The following is a 25,073-nucleotide window of genomic DNA, read 5'->3' as shown; positions in this document are numbered from 1 at the left end:
AAAAGGTTAACATCTGCAGCACGGAGAGATTTGAATATCTCAGAAACATATAAACATATTTCTGGAAAGGGTTGAAATATTCCCTGCATTTTCTGGCACAGTTTGAGCCTTTTAAATTCTTACTTGTGACCCTGCTAGCCTAATTTAAGGAAGTGGTAATGTTATTCAGAAGATACCAAACTCGCAAATACACTACTTAAGCGCATCATGGCAAGAATAAATTAAGTGTTTTAGAATAAAATAAGCTGGTGCTGTCCATGTTACATGAGAAAATAACCTATTCATCGTTTACTGAAAGATTAACCTCATCTGATATTTCTACACATGTGAGGAATTCATCCCAGCTGCAGCATTATAAAGGTATCACATGAGACAATCCATATTTATAATAGCTAACTTTGATAGGTTTCATCCCTTTGTTCTCAGTTATTGTCAAAAGAAAAAAGAATGACACTAAAACAAACCCAGATATTTGCTTTCCAACTATTTTAACTGCCTATTTAAACAGATAAAGTCCAGACTTTTCTTAATTCTGTTAAGTTACGTAAACGAACATAAAGTAACTTCATTGTAATCCCCTTTCAAATATTCCTTTAGCAAAAATACATTTTTTATAAAAGGTTAGAAATGCTGGCAATTTTTCAGTTTCAGACTAAAATCTTAAAATAAGTACTGGTTACATTCAAATTCACAATTACCTCCAAATGATTTTAAATGCAAAATGATTACCTCCAAATGCTCAGTTGTTGACTTCAAAATTTCTAATTTAATGTTTCAAAACATTCTTATTTTGGATTTTTTTATATGGTGTGTGCATATGCATATGCGGATGCATATATTATATTTTAAATAATATTAACTGTCAACTTTCAAATATAGTCAAATATTGCTTTTGGATAACAATTTGAGATGAATTTAATCACAACCTTCAGAACAAAGCCACTAGGCAAAACTTTATTACTTTTACAAAAAAAAGTAGATAATGGAAAGATAGTGGATATTGAGGCAGGGGCACAAAGAGCATTGATTCTTAAAGAAGAATATGATTTAATATTGTCAAAAAGTGTAACTCAATATCATTAGAGTATCCAATAATCATTGTAAGATGTTCATGATGTTGAAAGATTTTATCCATGAAAATCAATGTGTTTTCTTTTAAACCTAAGAGACAATATCAGAAATTATGTATCAGAGTACTTGTAGCAACATAATGAAAATTAGGTGCCTTAATATTTCTTGACTCAGAGAAAGTTTTTGACAATTTAAACTGGACTTTCATCTTTAAATTTTTGAAGATAGGATTTTGGAGTGAACTTTATTACATGGGTGAAATCAATGTATACTTCACTAAAGGCCCAAATAATTGTGAATATGGAATTGATCAGGTCCTGTGACACACAAAAAAGAATAAAGCAAGGATGTCCACTTTCTCCATTGTTCTTCATTCGCATATTTAAAATTTTGACAAGAAACATAAGATAAGGTGAGACTTAGATTGAATAAGGAAAACACAAATATACTGATGAAGAATTCTGTTGGGTCTTCAATGGGTTGAAGACTCAAAAGAGTTGTCTGTAAAAAGTGGTTTTGAGATTCAGAAAAAAAAATGAAATATTTGGCATTACAACATGAATTCTTTGTTGTTTCAAAATAATTATGTACATTCAAAATAAATATGGAATGAAAGTATGGATTTAAATTGGGAAAAATTACAATTGTCATTGTTGGGAAGACTCTCGGTGATAAAAAGATTGTTTTACTTAGAACATTGTTCTTATTTCAGACTATTTATTTATTTATTTATTTATTTATCTATCAAATGTATATAGCTGCCCATCTTATGAGAAATGACTCTGGGCAAACATGAGCAATACCTATTTTGAGAACTGATGCATCATTTAAATAGTGGCACAAAGACATACCCAGATTTATATGACAGGAGAAAAAACCCCAAAGATTAAATCTTTGTATCTTGGGAAATCTTTAATATAAGATTATCCAAGATGCAAAGGAAGGAGGAGGGTCGGGATTACCTGATTTTAAATTTTACTTCATTGCCTGCTGTGTAAAAAATATGAAGGGATGTTTTATCATGCCTTATGGATTTGTGAAAAAACAAAAAGAAACTGTGTGAGCCAAAGAAAATTATTATTTTGTATAAAATCCTTTTAAAATACAGAGACACACATTGCTATTAATAAAGTGACCAACTTTTTTACAATGAAAAGGAGGACACAAATAAATTGAAGAAAAAATATCATAAAAGCTGGCTCGGCCCATGGAAGGTCAACTGCCCGCCGTGCCCCCGCCCGCAGCCACCCCGCCAGCACCACTGCCCCGCCGTGTAAAGCGGGCCCCGCGGCTCCCAAAGCACCAGCCGTGCTGGCTCTGGCCCCAGGGGGGCAGCCCGCTGTCGACACACCCCACCTGCAGCCGCCCCGCCAGCACCACCACCCACCCTGCGCAGCCCCCTGTAGAGAGGGCCCCGCGGCTCCCACAGCACGGGGGCAGCCGGCCACTGCCGCCCCTCACACCCCCGCCCGCAGCACCCCAGCCGCCCCTGCCTCTTGCGCCCGCAGCCATTATTGCCCTAGCAGAGCCGAAGATCAAGAGAAACTTACCGCTCCAGTCTCCTCCAGGTATCTTCAGAACTAACTAGGAGATGGTGTAGTTGGGTAGCAGGGGAGGGGTGCTAAGTTCCTGTCAATTCGCCTTCGCTGCAGACTTGCATGTGCAAAGTTTGCCAGCCGGGTGTTTTGGCGCACTCAGCAGCAATTCCTATTGGCTTTCGAAAGCCAATAGGGGGAGTAGCATAGCTCATGCAAAAATTTTTAAAAACCCCATCAAAAACAGGTGCCGGAACGCCATTCTGAGCGTTCTATGAGAAAAAAAAGCCCTGAAAATTAGTCTTCAAATATCAAAAAGGAGGACATGTAGGAGGACACTTTTCGAGGGAGGACAGAACTCACAAAAGGAGGACTGTCCTCCCTAAAGGGAAACGGTTGGTCACCTTACTATTAAAGGTCTCTTACCTGTCTTCCCTGTCATTCCTTGTCAGTTATCACAGAATGAAATATAAATGAGTTTATACTCACATTGGGATATTTCTCTTTATATTTTTCCCTTTTTCTTCTTTCAGTGCATGACAGTGTACATTAAAATTAGAAATGCAGTTTTGAAATCTTTATATTTAGTTAGGAAACAAATCTTTAGCCAATGAACACTATAATTAGGGTGGTTCTTTTGGCACTGCGAGGATATCAGTTTCTAAAACACAAAATGATCTTAGGTAGTTAGGATGATTCTACATCAATGTTAATTACAATGAAACAAATAATAAACATAATAAAAGAGATTAAATGTGATTATTGAAATGGCTGTGATATCCAGGAATGAAAAGATATATACTCCTTCCCAAAACAGAGAAAGCAAAGAAACATTTTGAAACTCATCATTAAAGTTTTGACACATTGAATAATCTTTGTCTTTCGTTTGATCTGTCTTTTGCTTACATAAGTAAAGAATCAGTTCATAAGCAGAGATGAAACACAGATCATCAATCCAAGACTGTAAGTCTGGAGTGGCACTAATTTTCCATCCAAGAAGAATCTTATTGCCACCCACAATTCAAACTCATGTTCATGTCATTAAATCATATTACACATCACCAAACCATATTAGCAAACTTATGAACATTAAAGCAATAGCAGGGCTAACATGCATGTTCCCTTATTCATTTAAATTTCCAACTTAATACAGTATTGTACTTCTCCTCCCTTATTACAGCCAAAGTCCAGGAATATTAAATAGTAGTAAAGATGGCAATATGAAATAAAACGGGATGATACCAAATCAGTCAACAAATAAATTGAGTTTTAACTCCCAGAGACCTTGAATTGATTGGTGCTTTATTTTCACAGTAACTACACGGTATTTTGCTACAATCAGGGTTATAGAAGGTTTCAAGTCTGAGAAAAGTAAAGTGATATAGGAGCTGTATGTTCTTCTACAGTACTGATGAAGTTGGGGTAAGCTTAAGCATTGTAGATCTTCCTATAGATTCAATAATATCACAACACATGTGTTGAACTGTTTGAGTATTCCCAGTGTCAAATGGGCAAACCTATTTCTTGTGTGGGATATTTCCCTATAATACTGCCAAAAGGCTAGTCCATGGAGAAAAAAAGCTTTATTCACCTGGAAAACTGAAGTGAGGAGAGATGGCTGACCACTTCCCAGAAGCCCTTTGTCATCTAGGTCCTCTAATGCTAAACTGTTCACTTCCCTCTGAAACCTGATATCATTTAATTTTTGCATATTTGGCATGACAGGGAACAAACAATCCTTGCTGATAAGCAACCTGCCATTAATATTTGTTCTATGAAATGAAATGAACAGAACAGAACAGAACAGAATAAAATAGAGCTGGAAGATATCTTGGAGGTCTTCTAGTGCAGCCCCCTGCTTGAGCAGGAGTACCTATAACATTTCAGACCAGTGTCTCTTCTTAAAAATCTCCAGTGATGGAGCGCCCATGATTTCTGAAGGCAAGCTGTTCCCTTGCTTAATTGTCCTCATTGTTAGGAAGGTTCTCCTTATTTCCAGGTTGCTTCTCTTTTTCCAACCATTGTTTCTCGTCTTGCCCTCTGGGGCTTTGGAGAATAGTTTGACACCCTCTTCTTTGTGGCAGCCCCTCAAATACTGGAATACTGCTATCATGTTGCCCCTGTTTCTTTTTTCTTTAGACTAGCCAAACCCAAGTCCTGCAGTCGTTCTTCATATGTTTTAGTCTCCAAGCCTTTGATCATTTTAGTTGCTCTTCTCTGAACTTTTTTCAAGGTCTCAATTTCTTTTTTGTAGTATGGGGAACAAAATTGGTTGCAGTATTCTAGGTGTGGTCTTACTAGGGTTTTATAAAGCAGTACTAATTCTAGTTTGATGGAAGGTCATCAGCCAATGTTAAGGGAGTAAACATGAAGGGAAGCTTTAAAAAAGAAGCTTAATTTCAATTTTAGACACAGCTGGAACAATAGCTCTATCTCTGGGTATATCAAGTATAAACCTCAGAAATCTGATTTGAGCCATCTCAAGAACATTCTTCCCAAGAACACAATAAAGGTGACAGTCAACATATTTTTTAACATATTCTCTGAAGCGGCCAATTATATATAGAGGGATATATTTCACCGTTCTTTATTCCTTGCTTTACTTCAGCACAATGGTACAAATCTTGGTCATAAACAATATTCTCATATGTGTCTCAGTTCTTCCGTGGGTAAGTTTGTACAATTACAGATATTTCAATCTAAAAGTAGAAGGTAATCTTGAAGATTTACTCTATTCTAGAACTAGATTTTCAAGTTTTCAGAAATTTTGATTAGGACGTTCTTTGAAGTTCTTGCACATAGGTCTTTGGATCCAAGCCCATAATTCTTTCTACCATCTGGCCAGGATTTCAAAAATATTTGCTTAATATTGTTGAAGTTGATGGTAAAACCCCTGCCAACTTTAATGAAAACAGCGCCAAGCCTGAAATTCAAGTTTCAAGGAATGCTAAACTATGAAACAATCTTTTTTGTTTTCTTTTTTACCCTTACAAAACAATTTTATTCCTCATAAATCATCTATATGTATGTCACTTTTCAGAAATAGGGGTATTCAAGCAGCTAGGATGTTTATAGATGGAGGCATAGATATACAAATGTTATTAATTTTATCTAACTCTAGAGAAATTAGTTTTAAACACTTGCCAGAAGGTGGCTTGCTGTGCAGCAGGATCTCACCCAAAAATGTTTCCGTCTTCCTGTTCTCAAAAATGGCTTGAGAAAGCAATGGCACCATGTTAAAAACAATAGCGGAAACTCTTTGTCAAAGTGTATTAGAGACTTTGCTTGAGAAAGAAATTGAACTGCAATGCATCCTAAGGAGGAGACCCATGGATGTATTTGTAACAAGAAATACTATGGAACATACTAAGAAAAGATTACAAGTTATGAAACTCACAAAACTATGCCACTATGAAGAAAATATGGAGTAGGAATGCATGATTGCTTTCACATCATTCTATCAGTGGTTCATAAATCACAATGACCAAACATCTTAGAAATAAGGTAGTTTCAATAGAACAGAATAGAATAGATTTTCTTTTAAAAAATGGCTTTTTCAGGAAATAGAAGTGTCTTCTTCTCGGCAATTGGCACAAATCCATGCAGATAGCTCATTTAGAAATGATTCTTCCAGACTGCATGAGTTCTAGAAAAAGAAGGAAGAGCTGTCAGTGCAAAACAAAAGCTATACAACAAAATCCAAAAAGACATCCTTAGACAATGAAGAGAGTATAAGGCATTTTTCAGACAGAACCCTTCATTATCTTAAATCCCTTAGTGCTTCTTCAATTGTAATTGCTTTCCAGATTCTCTTTTGCTCGAAAGGCCAAGGCAAACATGGCATCATGATACAACAGGCAGCAACACGTCTCCAAGCAGCATTCATCAAGTATCCCTGACTATTTGCTGACAGATGGATTTGTGTGTGGAATTGCTAAATCGGTGAAAAGCAAGCCCAAATGAATCCATTCTTGTGCATGAACCCTATTCCCACTTGATAATATCAAACGCCGTCTTGGTGGCTCATGATGCTGCAGCTGTGCAGATAAAGGGCTGCCTCTGGACAGGTGTATCGTATAACAGATTTTTTTGGTCATTACTGGAACATGGAATACTTAGAGGCAACCATTCTTGTCTAGATCTGACACTTCCTGTATAATAGCTTCCAAACGAATGTAATGAATATAACTCTTCTCCTTCACCTTCGCTTTCCATCATTTTTGATTATTGAAGCAGGTTCATAGATAAACTGAACTTTACCCACAGGAATGGATATGCTGCATTCCGTATTTTGAGGGATGTCAGGGTGACATGCAGTTTCAGTACCAACAGTGACACACATTAGAAGAGTCACTGTGGTGCAACACTATATTATATTCACTGTTTTTTTCTTTCTACCTTCACTATCTTGGAGCAAGGGGTAGGGAGAGGGAGAGGCAGCTTTCACTCAAATGGCTACAATGATATCCTTCTTGCAATGAAGCTACTTTGAAAATCAGCCAGATGAGGATGATGACATTTGTAATGTAGCACATCTAGAGAATATCAATTTGGGAAGATTGCTAGCAGTTACTATGAGTACAAAAGAGGCAATGATAGTACTAAATGTTGGATTAAAATTAATCTAGTCCAACAAATAAAATACATTTACAACACATCAGTTATTGCAAAATAATTTTGTCTGTGTGGATGCTTCTGTGGATGTGTGTGATCATATGCCAACATTTGCCATGGAGTTCATAAGCTTTGTTAAATAGTTGAATGCTTTTCAGCTGTGAAGCAAGATTAAAAAAAATTATATGTCAAAAAGTGAGAGTGAAAATAGCTATAACTGAAGTCAAAACTGCGTTGGAAGTAATACATGTTTGAAACCTATGACAAGTCTTAGACATAACTTCTTAATACAATCTATCTTATCAAGTAACATTAGGTGGGCAAACAAAATTTTAAAACTAAAAACAATTAAAATAATATAAACATTAAAACACATAGCAGCCAAGAATAAAGCATCCACCATAATGATGAAATTAACCACAAAATAGATCCCTACACACACTGAGGGCCTTAGGCGAGGTCATTATGAAAGGCAGCAGGGTTGGGGTCGTCCTGATTTGTGGGGAGAGGATATTGCATAAGGCAGACACTATGGCACAAAAAAATGGGTCTTCTAGACCCTGCCAACCAACATTCCTTAACTGAGAGCATCAAACTGGATCGCATGGGTAGAAACAAATGAGGAGAGATGGTCCCTCAAAGTTGATCAGAGTGTTGCTGAAGTGAAGAGTCTTTTTGCAATAGTACATCCATGCCACTTTATAAAAATGCAGTGTAAATCGAAATAAAGTACAACTTCACTTTTAAAGCCTCCAACAAGTGCTAAAAGACTTTGAAGCATCCATTACCTCACAGGTAAATTGCACAATCTTGCACAATCAAGTTCTTTCCAAACTGTAATTGCCATGTTGCTTCAGTTAAAATTTGAACTCTGGTAGCCCATTTTTTAATGGCCATACTTGGCAGCCTGTATGCCATGTCATCACTCTGGGTGAGCTTCATTATGAGCTGTACAGTGACAACTTCCCAATGGTTTTTAAGTATGATAGCAAATGGCATCTACAGAAAATAGAAATCATAAATCTGTAAATACAGCAAAATATCATTGATTTAACGAATAGTTTTTTTGGTACAGTATGTTCCTAATCAAGACAGAAACAGTGAGGGCTGGAAGATGACAGTAGGGCAAGAGTACATTCCCAATAATCCAGTCTAATTCTTTCCTCCAGACTCTCTAAATTCAATGATTTATGGCTCTGAATTTAAGGAATGTATATTAAGACAATCATTTGGTGACTGAAATGCCTGCTATAGAAGTCTGCATGTACTTGAGGTGAAGAGTAAAGAGGGAAAGGGGATCTAACACAGATTGTAAAAGCTACCGCAGGAAATGTCAAAGAAGAAGCCTCATTTTGGGTCCACATGTCCCTGTGAACTTCCCAATAGTATTCCAGCAATGTACTTAGCATGTGACCTTTCCATGGCTGTGCAGTCTCTCCCAACTACTTTCATAGTTCATAAAATTTTTAAACAAGTGCTTATAACAATTGTTTGAGGAACATGTGCCACAGAGATCTTAAACCTAAGTCTCCTGGCCCGTCTTCGATTTAGTTCACAGAGAAGCAGGTTTTATTCCTATATATTTTTCCTGGTGCTATTAATGCCCTAATAACATCTGTACAGGAAGCCTCTTGGGAGAGCACTGGGACACAGTCAGATTTAATGTGTGTTACTTGGCCAAGTTTCTGAAAATGTGACGCTTCACTTATTTTCTCCTTGAAAAAGCACTGTTGAGTGCTTTGCTTTTTCTGCCTTAAATGATGGTAACTTTTACTTACCTAACTCTGGTGGGGAAACTATTAGGTCATCAACAGCAAAACAATGTCTGCATAGAATCATATGAATATTAAACTCTAAATTAGTTTTCAGATCAAAAGATCAAAATAGTTGACCAATCATCTTGCCAAACACTTTCATACATGCTATTATTACATAAAGCTGTATAAAATAAAATACAAACAGTTCTTCTTCTTCTTCTTCTTGTGCCATATCCGTTATCGGACGTTGATGATCATGTTGGCGATCCTGTTTTTATCAGCAGCCGCATGAAAAAGTACTGCTGAGTTTTGTCCAAACCAGTCCCTTAGATTTTGAAGCCACGATGTTCTTCTTCTGCCTGGACCTCGTTTGCCTTCCATCTTTCCCTGGAGGATTAAATGGAGTATGCCGTATTTTTCTGGGTGTCGCATCACATGTTTGAAATATTTTAATATTTTATTAATATTTAATTAATATTTTAATTTTCATTTTTTAATTGTTTTGATGATTTCCCTTGGCTTTCCCAGGCGGCTTACCACCTCCTCATTTCTGATCTTGTCAACCCAGCTTATACATAACAGCCACCTGTAAATCCACATTTCAAATGCTTCTAGTCTCTTTAGGTGGCCTTCTGTCAGAGACCAACTCTCTACTCCATAGAGCAGGATAGAAAAAATATAGCTTCTGACAAGCCTGATTTTCAGTCTTAGGCTTATGTCGTGACTGCAGAAGACCTACAAACAGTTAGTAATTCTAAAGTTAAAAAATATAAAATACACCAGGTTAAAAAACATTTTAAAAGATACACACACACAAAGCTAAAAATACCTATGCAATGGGATAAACATATTAATTAAATACAGCAAAACATAAAAGTTAGTGTTTAACTAATTTATCACATTACACACACTCTTAACTGACAAGTTAAGAACTCATTATGGATGGTTTGAGGGCCAGGTCATCATCCCACAATTCTCTGATTTCTCTTCCAACAGTATAACTCTTCCAATATTATACCTGGTATTATAAGTTATAAGTTAAGTCCTCTTAAATATATCATTTTCCCCTTAACATCTTGCTGAGTACAATATCCTTAGTAAAGAATACTTATTTCACACAAACTATAGCACAGTTAGATAAGAGTACTCATTGCAAAGATATCATACATTCGTCCCAGATAAGAAGTAGGGGAAGTATATACTTTTAAGCATTTTGGTAAGCCAAATAAAAATTAGTTTTTTTAGTCAGAAGTTAATTTGTTTTTGTGTTATTTTGGAAATATCAGTTTAAGGAATTGCATTATATGGTCTGGAGCAGAATGATCTTGTAATCCATCATTCAAAACTAAAGGTTGTCATTCCAGCTAAGGTAAACATATAACTCACTAGAATTAAACTTACTATTTTCCTAAACTAAAAACAGTGATTAAAGTTTTAATGTAGGAATCCTAGATGAGGATGAGGATGATGATGAAAATGATGATGATGATGATGATGATGATAATAATAATAATAATAATAATAATAATAATAATAATAATAGCAGATCAACGCCGATTTATAATACAAAATAAAGTGTTCGCAGAAACAGAATTGGACGAACTGCAAATAATAATAATAATAATAATAATAATAATAATAATAATAATAATAATAATAATAATAATAATAATAATAAAGTTGGAAGGGACCTTGGAGATCATCTCGTCCAACCCCCTGCTCAGGCAGGAAACCCTATACCATTTCAGACAAATGGCTGTCCAGTCTCTTCTTAAAAACTTCCAGTGTTGGATATTCACCGATTCTGGAGGCAGGTTGTTTCACTGGTTAATTGTTCTAACTGTCAGGAAGTTCCTCCTTAGTTCTAGGTTGCTTCTGTCCTTGATTAGTTTCCATCTGTTGCTTCATGTCCTGCCTTCAGGCGCTTTGGAAAATAGCTTGACTCCCTCTTCTTTGTGGCAGCCCCTGAGATATTGGGAGACTGCTATCATGTCACCCCTAGTTCTTCTCTTCATTAAACTAGACATACCCAATTCCAGCAACTATTCCTTGTATGTTTTAGCCTCCAGTCCCCTAATCATCTTTGTTGCTCTTCTCTGTACTCTTTCTAGAGTCTCAACATCTTTTTTACATTGTGGTGACCAAAACTGGATGCAGTATTCCAAGTGTGGCCTTACCAAGGCATTGTAAAGTGGTATAATACTTCACATGAACTTGATTCTATTCCTCTGTTAATGCAGCCTAGCACTGTGTTGGCAGCTGCAGCTGTTAGGTTTAAGTTGGTTAAAACACTTTGTTTAATATATTAATGTTAAAGAATTGCATATTACAATAGTAAAAGACCTGGGAAACTTAAAATAAAAATTGCCTGGGCGCAAAAGATAATAAAGCATCTGAACTGGAGTCTGCTATTGAAAGGGCAGGTTCTGCTAAGCCACCTGTAGTTATCTAGAATAGGATCTCTGAAAACAAACTTGATGAGTAAGAACACATGTAGAGGGGCAATCTTTGGAATGCTGCCCCTAAACTCTTTGGAATACGAGCAGGAAAAAGTAGACATATCACTTGCAGGAGAAATGCTAGGAAGAAAAAAAAAGTTAGAGAAGTTCATATACAACTGGTACAGAAAATCAGAACATAATTACTACTTCTTGTCAGATAGGCCATCTCTGCTTGAAAGCTTCCTTTCTGGAAGAGCTTTTTCTTCTCTGCATAAAAGATTCCTTTCTCCAACTCTTCCTATTCATAAAAGGTTCTCCAAGCATTCAATTCAAACTGACCTTTTTATAATTTAAGATCATGACATAGAATCTTGTTCTTTGCCCTCTTCTGTTCAGTAGCAATGTTTGAGAGGGTTTTTTTCTTTTCAAATAGTATTACTATCTGGATCTAATTTAACCCAGGTTATCTAGAGAGAGAGAGAGAGAGAGGAGTCAGAGCAGGAGAATAAGCAGAAACAAAGAAAATTATTAAATTATTTCATATATGGTTTATAACAGCAAGGGTTGTTTAAACAAAGTATCAGACATTTGCCTACACACATACACACACATGCACATGTTTGAGTGAGCGTATGTTTAAGTGAGTGAATGGGAGTGAGAGAGAGTATATATAAACTAACTAAGTATGTGTGTAGGAAAAAGGATTGACAGAATATAAATGTATGTGAAGCTAAGTGGATGCTCTGCATTGTACAGTATACTAAAATAATAAAAAAAACCACAGTGTATGTAAGTGTGTGAGCATGTGTTTGATATTCAAGATGTTATAATGTGCCACATTTAAAATGTTGTGTATATTACTTTTTAGTTTTAAAAAAATTCTTACACAATCATTTCTCTTGGGCTATTTTTGTTCAAGGATTCATCTCCTTATACAGTACTAATTGATAGGACATGTATTCCTCTGCAGTGGTAATATAACTGGACAGCTGTCTGAGTTGACAAAATTGGTAAAAGAAATTGGTAAATCATTGAATAATATACGTTCAATATGTTTTCCTATCTGCGTTAGTCAGGCAGTGTTCTTTTTTCTGGATATCCACATGTGTTTTTTCATTCACAACTATTCTTCATAAACAGATCTTCAGTACACAACTATATCTAATATATACGTAGGGTGGTGGTAAAAGTCCCTGACATTAATAAAACCTGCTATTTTTCTAGATGTTCTTTTTCTTATGAAAAGTTTTCTAATGTAGTTTTTTCTAGTATACAATATATACACACATATGTATGTGTGTGTGTATATATATATACGTATATACATATACATACATACATACATACACACACACACACACACATGTATGAAAGGAAATTAATTCTGTTCTACAGGATATTAAGAAATTTTGCAAATCTTTTCACATATAAATCTATGACATGTTTTTGGATAAACATATGTAAAATATTGATGTTTAACTTTTCTCTGAATCTTTTAAATTCAAATTCTAGTCTAAGCTTAGATACATCTTGCCAATTTGGTACTTTGGAAGATGGCAGAACAGGAGAAAGACATGCAAATTTTGTCATGTTAATCATTTCTATAGCTACAGTATTTTATATTTGGCCTATTCTTTTAACAACAGAAACACATTTGGAGTTAAAAATGTTATTGCCTTCTTTTCCTCCATATAAGAAACATGATTAATTAGTTTTTGAAAGAGAAACAGAATCCTGATCCAGATTAATATTTGGTTTGGCTCAGAACAATTATTCATACAAAAAAGTAGGTTAAAGTGCATATAAAAAAAGAAGAGAGTGAATTTTCAATTACACTTTATTTTCTGGTCAATTAATTGAATGAATTCAGGTGCACATAAATGATCAAGCTGAATCGGCAAAGCTGTCTTTAGAACACTTCAGCTATTTTTCAACTTACTTCTCAGTGAAATCTCTATAAGATGGAAATCTTGAACTGCAAAGTTCAGAGATGATTAGAAAGTTTTTTTAAGATTCAGTCCATTATAAAAAAAATCAATAGTTTAATGTAAATTTTACACGGTTTTTCAATATAATTCAAATTAATCCAAAAGAATAAAGACATCAGTTAAAAGTAATTTGGTTTGATTTTTCTCTGAATTAGCCTAATGTAAATTACAACATCAATCATTGTCACCCAAATGGGCTCTGAATAAAAGTTTTTCCAGATTTTGGATTAATGTTTAGGAGATTTAAATATTCCAGTTTAAAGTTTAAATGATTGGTTTAGACAACAAATTTATTTAGTCAAGAGGCTGATTTACTTGTATAGAAGGAACTTATATTCATAAGTCTTTATATAAGTTGAAGCAATTGAGTTCTTAATTACATGAATATAAATCTCTGTGTAAAACTGAACACGTGGAAGCACTTTTGATAATAGATGCTTGAAGTCTGGGTATGTGTGAGACTTTATGATTCCTACAACACTATATATTCATATAATATCTGACCTACATAAAGTGGAGCTCTTTCATGAGGTCAGTGCATGAACTGACTTGTGGAAAAGCATTGTGTATACAATAATGTGCTAAAGGCACTTTCAGACAGTGAGACTTTTCATAGGCCAACTGTTCTCATTTTACATTTGAAATAGATCCAGGGCGGGAGTGGGCTGCTCTGATTGTAAAGTTACCACGATGCTAGGAGCATTTGTATATATGAATTTGTAGCACTTGCAGAGAAAAGACAGCCAAACTGAATGCTACTCCCCCTAGAGGGGCTTCCTCTCCTCTCCCTAACCCCATATACAATTGTTACAGGCAAGCAAGAGCTATCAGTCAACAACCAGGGCCACAAAATATGCTAAGCAACTCATTCCTGCCCAGGAGTTCAATAACTTGATAAAGTAGATCACAACCTACTACTTGATAAGATAGAAAAATGTGGGTTAGACAGCATCACCACCAGATGGATTCATAGCTGGCTGGCTGGCCGTACTCAGCGTGTGGTCCTCAATGGAACTGCATCTACATGGAGGGAAGTGAGTAGTGGGGTGCCCCAGGGCTCTGTTCTTGACCAAGTGCTCTTCAACATTTTCATCAATGATTTGGACGAGGGGATAGATGGGGAACTCATCAAATTTGTAGACGACACCAAGCTGACAGGAATAGCCAACACTCCAGAAGACAGGCTTAAGATACAGGAGGATCTGGGCAGACTTGAACACTGGGCGCTATCTAACAAAATGAAATTCAATGGTGAAAAAAGTAAGGTTCTACATTTAGGCAAGAAAAACCAAATGCACAGGTATAGTATAGATGGTACCTTACTCAATAGTAGTAACTGTGAGAGGGATCTCGGAGTACTAGTGGACAATCACTTAAATATGAGCCAGCAGTGTGCTGCAGCTGCTAAAAAAGCCAACACAGTGCTAGGCTGCATTAATAGAGGGATAGAATCAAGATCACATGAAGTATTAACACCACTTTACAATGCCTTGGTAAGGCCACACTTGGAATACTTCATCCAGTTTTGGTCACCACTATGTAAAAAAGATGTTGAGATTCTAGAAAGATACAGAGAAGAGCAACAAAGATGAATAGGGGACTGGAGGCTAAAACATAAAAGGAATGGTTGCTAGAATTAGGTATGTCTAGTTTAATGAAGAGAAGGATGAGGGTGACATGATAGCAGTCTCCCAATATCTCAGGGGTGCCACAAAGAAGAGGGAGTCAAGCTATTCTCCAAAGCACCTGAAGGCAAGACAAGAAGCAATGGATGGAAACTAACCAAAGAAAGAAGCAACCTAGAACTAAGAAGAAGCTTCCTGACAGTTAGAACAATTAATCAGTGGAACAACCTGCCTCCAGAAGCTGCGAATGCTCCAACACTGGAAGTCTTTAAGAAGAGATTGGACAGCCATTTGTCTGAAATGGTATAGGATTTCCTGCCTGAGCAGGGGGTTGGACTAGATGACCTACAAGGTTCCTTCCAACTTTATCATCATCATCATCATCATCATCATCATCATCATCATCATCATCATCATTATTATCAAACAAAAAATGAGTAACCACAATTAGATGGCACCTAATGCAAAATATTTGGAGGAGGCAAAGATTTTATGCCACTTTACAGACTTTCAGACTTGTTTTAAGGACTAAGTATTAAAGTTGTATTTAAGTAGCTGTATCAACTTGCAAGGTGTATAAGGGGAGTTAAACCAGAGCAACTGCCTAATTGCTAAGTTATACACACACAAAGCATTGTATAATGGTATACAATGCTTTATGTGTGTTGCATTGTATACAATTATCTGCTATTTTGTAGTTTGTTCAGACCTTGTAAAACAAAGAAACTTCACATATGTACAGGTAACTCAATTGTTGTAATTCTTTCAAGCTTACTTCAGACATTTCAGAAAAACAAGCAGCAGAAAATACTACTTTTAATTATTGTGCATTTTTGTTGTTGTTGAGTAGAAAAGACAACAAACACTATTTCATAGCATATATTTCACCAAATGTTTCAACCTCACTGAGGATCATCAAAAGAAACAAGTTCATATTTCATTCCTTCCACTCAAACCTCCAGGACTTTCTCGTTAAACTTCACTTGCCTCCTTTTGTTATTTCCAATAATTCTTTCCTCTAGATCTTCGTCACTTCAGTTCCCATTTTTCAGTCTTACTTTTTCTATCTGGCTTGCCTTTGTTGCCTTCGATTCCCTAGCTTCTGAGCCTGGATGAGATTTTAATATTGGTCAAACCGACAACTACTTTTTTCTCACAAAATCAAACTGTCTGACATCCCTGTTAGGTTGAAATGCTTATGACATATAGCTAAACTCTTTTAGGGCCTTCCTCATAATAAGATACAATACAATAAATCATAAAATAAAATAAAATTATATTCTGACAGGAAGAAAGGAAGGAAGGATTTTTTTTTTAGTTTTCTCAAACACGTCTAAGAAAATGTCTTTAAATACCTTGTGTTGAAAAATCTCCAGGATAAGATTGGAATGAAGCTAAGTTTCCTTCAAAGAGTTGTTAGTCTCAAGAAAATTCTAGAATCATTCCAGAAATGATTTAGGAAGTGATTCTAGGAACCAACATAAAGTTGCCTTTATATTAAATAATAAGAACTGTTTTATAACTATTAATGAATGAATGTTTCTAGATTATTATGGCAGACCCTAAGGAAATCCAAAAGCTATTTAGGATATAATAAATTAATAGTTATGATTTCTAATATTTGGACTTTGACAGACTCAGAGTATAGAAGTCAGACTATTCTAGTAGATAGGTAACACAAGATATCTTGCTGGTTGAATCTTATTTCCTCACTAAACATGATGAACAGTTAAATACAATTGTTGTATTGGCAAAAAATATGGTATGGGATGACTAAATTAAGGAAGATCTAGCTAACAGGAGACATAGAACATCAGTTTATTTAAGTTCAATTTAGTTGGCTCTACCTGCTGCTACAAAAACTTGGCAAGAGCTGTGCAACTAGTGTGAATAATAAACATCCTTTTAGAAACTGGAAAAGTGGATTATATATGTCATTTGTCCACCCCATAGAACATTATTCCTCCAAAAATAATAAATGGAGGAAAGGGGAGTCTGGTGTGCTATTGCATATGGGGTCACAAAGAGTCAGACAAGACTTAGTGGTTGAACAACAAAATTGAAATAATAAAGAAATAATGAGCAAGTGGCTCAAAGTATAGATTAGTTTAGGTGCTAGTTATACTATGCCAATTTCTATACTTTGCCTAGATAATACCTGTGGCCTAACAAAATACATAAAAAATAATTCCTGCTATCATTGCTAACTCTTGTTTTAGATGTTTAATAAGTATTTAGAGAGCTTTATTTCAAAGTCATTAAAAACAATTGAGATTCTGATATTAAATGATTAACATTATTAAATGATTAACATAGACTAACATAACCGACTCCTAACACAAAATGTATAGAACTATTAGACCCATAGAGAAAATTAATGTTTGTAACTAAAAAGCTGAAGCAAAAACTTTATGGGGAAGGAAAACTGCAGGACAGTTATTAAAGTATTCTTAGACAAAAAGTGTCTAGCACATTTTATTTATTATTTTTACTTGATTTTCCAAAAATACAGGAGTGAAATTATTACAGAAATTATTACCTGTTTTTCCAGAAATGCTAGGAATGCATGTCCAGAATCTAGCATTATTGAACTGGATATAGTTCAATAATAGTTAAAATATCAGTGTCCCAGATGAATGTAGTTTTTTTAATTTCCTTTGTACTAGAAAATTGTTTTTTTTTAAAAAAAAAGCTCTCAATGTTCAATGTTTGAATCAAGCATTCTTCCCATTTCATGAAGTATTGATTGCAAACACTGTCATGAATACAAAATATTTCATAAAGCCAGAATCAGAACTGGAAAATTAATATGTTCTGGAGCAAATTTTTAAAAGCCCTTCTATTTTGCGGCTTTGAATCCTCTAAGGACATCTTGTAAATTATCCTTGGTGGTCTAAGTTTATACCCATTGGGTAAGCTATGCAAATCTCAAGGCCTAAATTCTTGATTTTACAGATCTACTAACTTGATGCCAAGAAAAACACAATATTGTGTATGGAAATATAATCATATTTTATCCCTAGAGATGATTGTCTTTCCAGATCAAAGTTATGTTAGGGGTTAAGTTAGGTTTATTATCTTAGTGGAAATTACAAATGAAAATGTAATTTTAAAAAGCGGATGCATATAAACACTGGCTAGCATGGACTTATGATTCAGTATGTGCAAAACTGTGCTGGTCCCCAAATACATAATTTTATCCATTCTTAAGACACAAATAAATAAATATAAAATGCTATAACTATTATATGAATATAGGTCATACAACTCATAATAATATGAATAAAGAAAACATTAGATCTCAAAACTGGTTGGCCTAGTGTTGCTTTTAAAGATGTACCTAGTACTGTGTGGCTTTCTTCAAAATAAATTATTTGCATGGGTTGTTACAAACCAGAGTTCAACAACATCTATTGGCTTCAGAGCTGTCCTGCTAGAAGTAAAACACTTGTCTTGGTGGCTCCCCAAGCAAATACGTCCTTTTTTTTTTTTAACTTTTCTCCTCTTTCCTATTGGGGATGGAATGCGTAAACAAAGGTAAGCGTGCCATAACTGAGCCAGAGAATAATGAATATAGGAAATAAACAAAAAAAGTGTTAGTTTTCTGCTAAGGGTCATTTAGGTTTCTGCAGCCCAAGTACACCTTAAAAAACAGAGTTGGGAGTACACCATGCATTATTAGGGGTTTCCATGAGGCCAATAATAATAATTCAAGAAGGCAGTTAAAACCAGAGGGAACTTCGATCACATCATTACATCACTATTTTAACTTTTTTCATCATGGCTTATGAATATTCCTGGACTGCATGTGAACTGTATTCTGATTGGGGGAAGTTGGCCAGGTAATATTTTTCTTCCTATTCTCCTCCTGGTCCTCAGTTGTTGCAGCCTGGGGAGAAACTCAATATCTACACTTTTTCACCATTGGAGATCCTCATCTGAGACTTTTGCCCTGGAGCTCAGAATTCTCCGCTGTGAAGCATTCATTCCATACACAAACAAATGGAAAAAAAGACTTCCACTTAATCCCAATTCCGAATACTGGTGAGCTCTTTGAAAAATCATACTCCTCTCATAGACCATCCGTAAACAACAGGAAAATTGTTTGGAAATATTCAAAAAGAGAAGACACTATTAAATTAAAACAAAGATTCAACTATGAGAGAAGAAACTGATGGCAAGCTGATCTGTTACAATGTTTATAACATCTGAGAAGGCTGGAAACACCAAAAAGGGGGGAAAATAAGCAGCAGGAAGCTGGCCGCAGCTACAATAAAATATCTACCATAAACATGTAGAGTTTTGAGCATATGAGAATTTGCAAATCTGGGACAGAACCTTTCATTAGCTTATGTTATATGCTTTTGTATATAAACAACATATAGATGAAACTCTTGCAATTTTAATGTGCTCCGTTCTTGGATTGTCCAATATATTAAGTGGTAGAAAAGTATAACATAGGAGGGAAGAAGGGAGAAATATTAGTCATATAGGCTCAAAAATTAATCCCACTGATATTCTTCAGTGCAATTAAGATACGATTAATCTTCCATTGAAGAATAATTGCCCTGAATATAATATTCACGCCCCTTTCTAGTCAGAAGACAGCTGGTGACTTATAAAATTTATTTTATAAGGGGGTAAGTAACAGACTCAGTTTGGTGCAGTTGTTAAAACATCAGGCTAGAAGCTGGGAGACTGTGAGTTCTAGCCCTGTTTTAGACACAAAGCTAACTGGGTGACTTAGCCCTAGGAAACAGGAAATGGCAAATTACTTCCAAAATTTTGCCAAGAAAACAGCAAGGACTTGTGTCCAGGTACTAGGCCATTGCAGCGGATTGGCAACAGGGCTAAGATGGGGCAAAGACCACTGCAATATCTGATTGGTCATTCCTGACTTGTCCTTCACAAGTTGGCATTGTTGGCTGACTTCTATGTGAACAATCTAGTTGTGCCTGCCTTCTCCTTTAGAAATTGTTCTTTCCTCATTCAGTCCTCAGTCAATCATTCCTTTTCCTGGATGTTTTCATACATGGATGCTTTCTCATATACATATGTTCCCACGATATATTCTTTTGTACTAGTGCAGACCCTTTCTCACCTTGCCCTTATTTTCCATTGTACTTCTGTTGTTGCAATAATCAAAGGAATAGGGAACAGCTTGTTTTTGGGGTTTCTAGTTTCTTTGTAGACTTATGGAATCTTCATATCAAGGAGAGAGCTAATAGTTCAGCTCCATAGAATCAAACAGCAATGATCCAATCTTGTAAATTAAGACTTTTTTTTAATAAAAAAAGAAAGAATGAGAAGAGAAACTCTGAATAATAGAATTGGCTGCATAGGGTAGCAACCAGGCACTGGATAGTTTTGTGTATATGTGGCACTGTAGCCAATCAGAGCTGGGGCTTCTGCTAGAATGGATGAAGCAGTGAAGATCATCCACTCTGAAGAGCTTAAAACAGTTCAGTTCAGAAAGCAACAATTTTTAATTGAATCTGGAAAACATGGGTGGGCATGCATTTGCAATGGGCTGGTAATAGGAGAATCTGTTTCTGCATTCGAAAATTGGTAAGTGGTTAGACAGTACTAGTGACAGTACTAGTGACAGTACAGTATTCTCTCTTAGATAAAATAATGATGTAGATTTGGTTATATGTTCAGAGGTGATAGTCCTTGATTGAAAGTATTTTTTTTTCTGAAGAGAATTCCTGCCCAGCAAGGTTAATTCTGCGAAACACCTAGGTTTTGGGCACATTGCCTTCCCTTCCTCTGCTGAGATATATTATACTTCCCTTATTTAGTAAAAGCATAATCCTATGTCATCTTTTTCAGATAATATGCAAGTGGACACAAATTGTTAGGTGTGAAAAGAGCATTGGGAAAGGGAAGTGAGATCTTTCAGATAAGTAAATATCTTGAAAGCATTTTTCCTAACAGGAACTAAAATCTAATGCTTACAGGAGCCTAGACTTCCAAGCATGGAATACTTGGAGGAAAATTAAGTACATTAGGCTATATCTTTAAAGTAATCTGCTGAATAGGACACAGAACAGTTGTACCAGAACTTCATCTTACAAAACAGTTATTACTGAAACCAATTTTCCCTTGTTTCACTGTGTATAAGGCTCTCATTACTTTGGCTTCTATCAGGAGGTATAAAGACAGCTCTCTACTCAAGTTGGTTTTAAGATGAAAAACAACAACCAAATCTTAAGATGAAATAAAAGCATTTAAAATGAGTGGAATCCAGACATTAACCAGAAGGAGCAAGATTACAAGGGGATTTTGAGTGTTTGTTTCTATCCTTCCTAGTAAGGAAAGAAAAAGCTCTATGTACTTTACATATGTTAGAGTAAATTGACTTTGAATAGCAGCATGCTGTATTTCTTCAGAATGCAACATAATCACACACTGAAATACATGGCTCTCAGGAGATACCCATCAGAAACCTTTGGGCTGCATCTCCAACCAGTCACAAATAACCTTTTCATAGGTTAGTAGGATGTTTTTACTCTCAGAAGGACAATACTTCTGGAGGCAGGGGTACACAAATCGAACACAGGGCAAAAGTTGAATGAAATCATCCTGAAAACTCATTTCTGTTCTATGTGTCCAATTAACAACATCAATTCCAGCCAGGAAGCCACCTGACCATGCTTTTTAACCAAGAGATTTGCCAGAAAGAGAGTTAGGCATACTAGAAGCTTCAGATGTAAAGGTCAGCCATAGGGCAGAATGTTGGAAACATACTACAAGGAAGTTGAGAAAGTCTGTTCCAGTTCCTTGTTTTCTGTTAACAGACAGGGAAGCCAAATCTTTTCTGTCTATAGAGCCAAGGAAGTGCAAGCAAGGAAGGAAGAGGAGGATTTCTACCAACATGACAGAAATAGTGCAGTAGCTGATCCTGAGGGGAGCTGTATCAAGTGAAGAAGCTGATCTGTTTTCTAGCCCATAAAATGCCCTTTAAGTCTTGAATACCATGTGTCTCTATAGCCTTTATGATTAGACTAGATGAGTGAGTGGCCCAAAGTCACAGCTGGATTTCATGCCTAAAGTGGAACTAGAACTCACAATCTCTTAGTTTCTAGCCTGGTGCCTTAACTATAAATCAGTCTATATAATTTGTTCATAATTATTATTATTCATACTAAATTATATCTTAAAGTCATTCATAATTAAGGATTCCAATTCCATTTTAATTAACCTTTTCATTTTCATAAATGTTTACCATATTGAAATCATAAATAATATTTTAAATTTTGACAAAGAGCTGAGGAGGCCAAGTCTCATTGATAAAGGTTAAAGAAACATGTATTATTTACTTAAAAAGTATGTCTTAGATGTAGTACTTATTCGTCTGAAACATTACATAATTTTACCAATCAGTAAATAATCAGTGTTATCTAACTCCAATTCATTTAAAAATGGATTCTAAGATGAGGAAAATTACATAGATGAAACTATTCTTAAAAAACTTAAAAAGTTTTAATAAATGAAAAAGTATAAACATAATAAATATATTCTTTTTTAAAATGACATGTTTGGTTCTTTTCTTTTCCGGTCATATTTCTACAGATTCTTTACTTCCAAACATTTGATCAAGTCTGAGTCTTTAATGAAAACTATTGGAAATAAATTATTATTTAAATCTGTTCACTCTCAAGCAAATTTCCTGTTTGAAATGACATCCCTATTATTACTTAATGGCTGTAGCCTTTAAATTATTTCTTGTCTTGGCTTATTCCAAACCTGCATTTGGTTTGTTAAACCCTGTTTGATTTTTTTCATTTAAGCAATGTATCCTCTTTATTAAACAAATCATTTTTCCTTTCATAGGTTTTTTGACAGTTTACTTATCCTTTATATTTCTATTTATCCTTATTATACTTATTTAAAAGAGACAGCTGCATAATTGTTATACAGTAATATGTGAGCTATGCTATGTCTTTAAGTAATTTGTCAGAATCAGTACTTTAAAGTCTTATATAGACTTTATAAGAGTAAACTCTTATAATTTCCCGTATAGATGTCATTTCTCTGTTAACTAATTCACTGTGGAAAGGGCTGAAAAATCTGCTTGTGTTTCTGTCTTTTTAAATGAAAACCTGTGCTTTTGACCTACTACTTCCAACACATTAAACACTGAGGACATAACAGATGAAAAGAACCAATGGGGGTCACCTTGATGCCTCTCCTTATGCCATTCTAATTCATGAACAAGAGGAAAGAAAAACAACAAAATCTTCTTTTAATATTTAGTCTTCTGATTTCTGCCATTTTTCCCTTGGCTTAGTGAAATATAAATACAAATTGGATATACAGAGTTAAATGTTGTGTGTGTAGAAATTGTGACATCAATAATCTACACTTGTTTATTATAGTACTCTTCCAATAACCAAAACCACAATGAATTAACTTATTCTTTAACAATTCTTTGAGGCCTCAAGATGACTACAATAGCAGACAAGCTTCTAGGGACATTAAAAAGACTTGTACTTCCATACTGCGCGAATTTTTAATTGGTGTTTCAGACTTAAAGTTAGGCAACTATCCAGAAGGCTTCATTCACAAGTCCATTTGCTTCCTGAAACAATCCATGTATGGGACTGGAAATAGCTATTTAAGCCCTCAAAACCACATTTACATATTTGGTCAATGTTCTCCTTAATAGGAAGAAAATCATCTTATACACTGCTGGTCTAGGAAATGCCAGTTCAACAATGAAATGATTAATTGGGAATTTTGAAGGATTCTGTTTAAAATATGAAAAGTGAAACTAACTAAGTAGAACTTTATGAGCGTAGTGGACTCATTAGAGAGTAAGGCCTTTGGAAAAATGAGTCTTACTTCTAAGTAATTATATCTGGGATTCCAACAGGTCTCTTATGAACTTAGTTTTCAAGACATAAAAGATTTTACTGTGTGATATTCCTCTGCACAATTTAATATTTCATGAGTAATTGCAACTGATAATAGCCAGGCTTTCTTAAAACAAATGTTTATGTTTAATTTACAACCCATCTTTCATTTAGGTCAGAGCTCAAGACAGTATAAATTGTGCTCCCCTATCCCCCCCCCCCATTTTTTTCCTTACAACTTTTGAAATTGATTTGATTGAGACAGCATGATTATTCTGAAGTCACCCAGTGAGTATCTATGCACTTAACTGGGATTTCCCTGGCGCTAGTCCAATCATTGTCTGTTATTTTTCACTGAATTTATCCATTAGCAATTAATTCATTCATTCATTCATTCCAGTTGTATATATTACCCTTTTAATAATAAATACAGTTCTTGTAAGGCAACTTGCATTAAACACAGTTTTTTTTAAAAAAAACACATAAAATAAATAATAGCAAAACAAAACCGAAGAAATATCCATTGAGAGAAAGTTGAACCATAGTTCTTAGGCTGCTAAATTTAAATTATACCCTGCAATAATGGAAGTGCATATATTTTTGTAAATACACAGGCTTCTGAATACTGTAGAGGAAACAGGTTTGGCTACCTTCATGCCAGCAGCAGGAATTATGTGTTCCTATCTTAGCTATCTGAAAAGTAGTGATGGTATATAAATTTTGTTCTTGGTGAGAGGATGATCATATGAATGGTCATATGGTTTATTATATGAATTTATGCATTATACCACTGGTTCTCAACATGTGGTCTGCAAAGGCTTGAAGAAATGCTCAGATTTAAATATTGAGTTAGGTCTTGGGGGTCCATTGCCATGGTCTGTGGCCACAAAAGGTATTTAAAGGGGGTCCATGGTGAATAAAAGATTGAGAACCACTGTATTATACTGTTTAAGCCAGAGCAGAATCCAGGCTCACTAACTTTGTGACCAGTTCAGACCAGTTTGGTGAGAATTGCCATTACTTTCTACCTCTGTCAAAGTACAACCTTTTTCTTTGCAATCTGCAGATGAAGATTGCACCACCAATGACAGCCTTCACTATAGCCTAGAATCTGGCACCAGAATGGTTGCTTTAATGGTTGCAAGCACTAGAGTCCTTGTAATGTGTACCTTGTAAGAATTAAT

The sequence above is a fragment of the Protobothrops mucrosquamatus genome, unplaced genomic scaffold (assembly GCF_001527695.2).
Source record: "Protobothrops mucrosquamatus isolate PMUCROS unplaced genomic scaffold, P.Mucros_1.0 scaffold_4, whole genome shotgun sequence".
Lineage (NCBI taxonomy): Eukaryota > Metazoa > Chordata > Lepidosauria > Squamata > Viperidae > Protobothrops > Protobothrops mucrosquamatus.
This window is presented reverse-complemented; position numbering follows the sequence as displayed.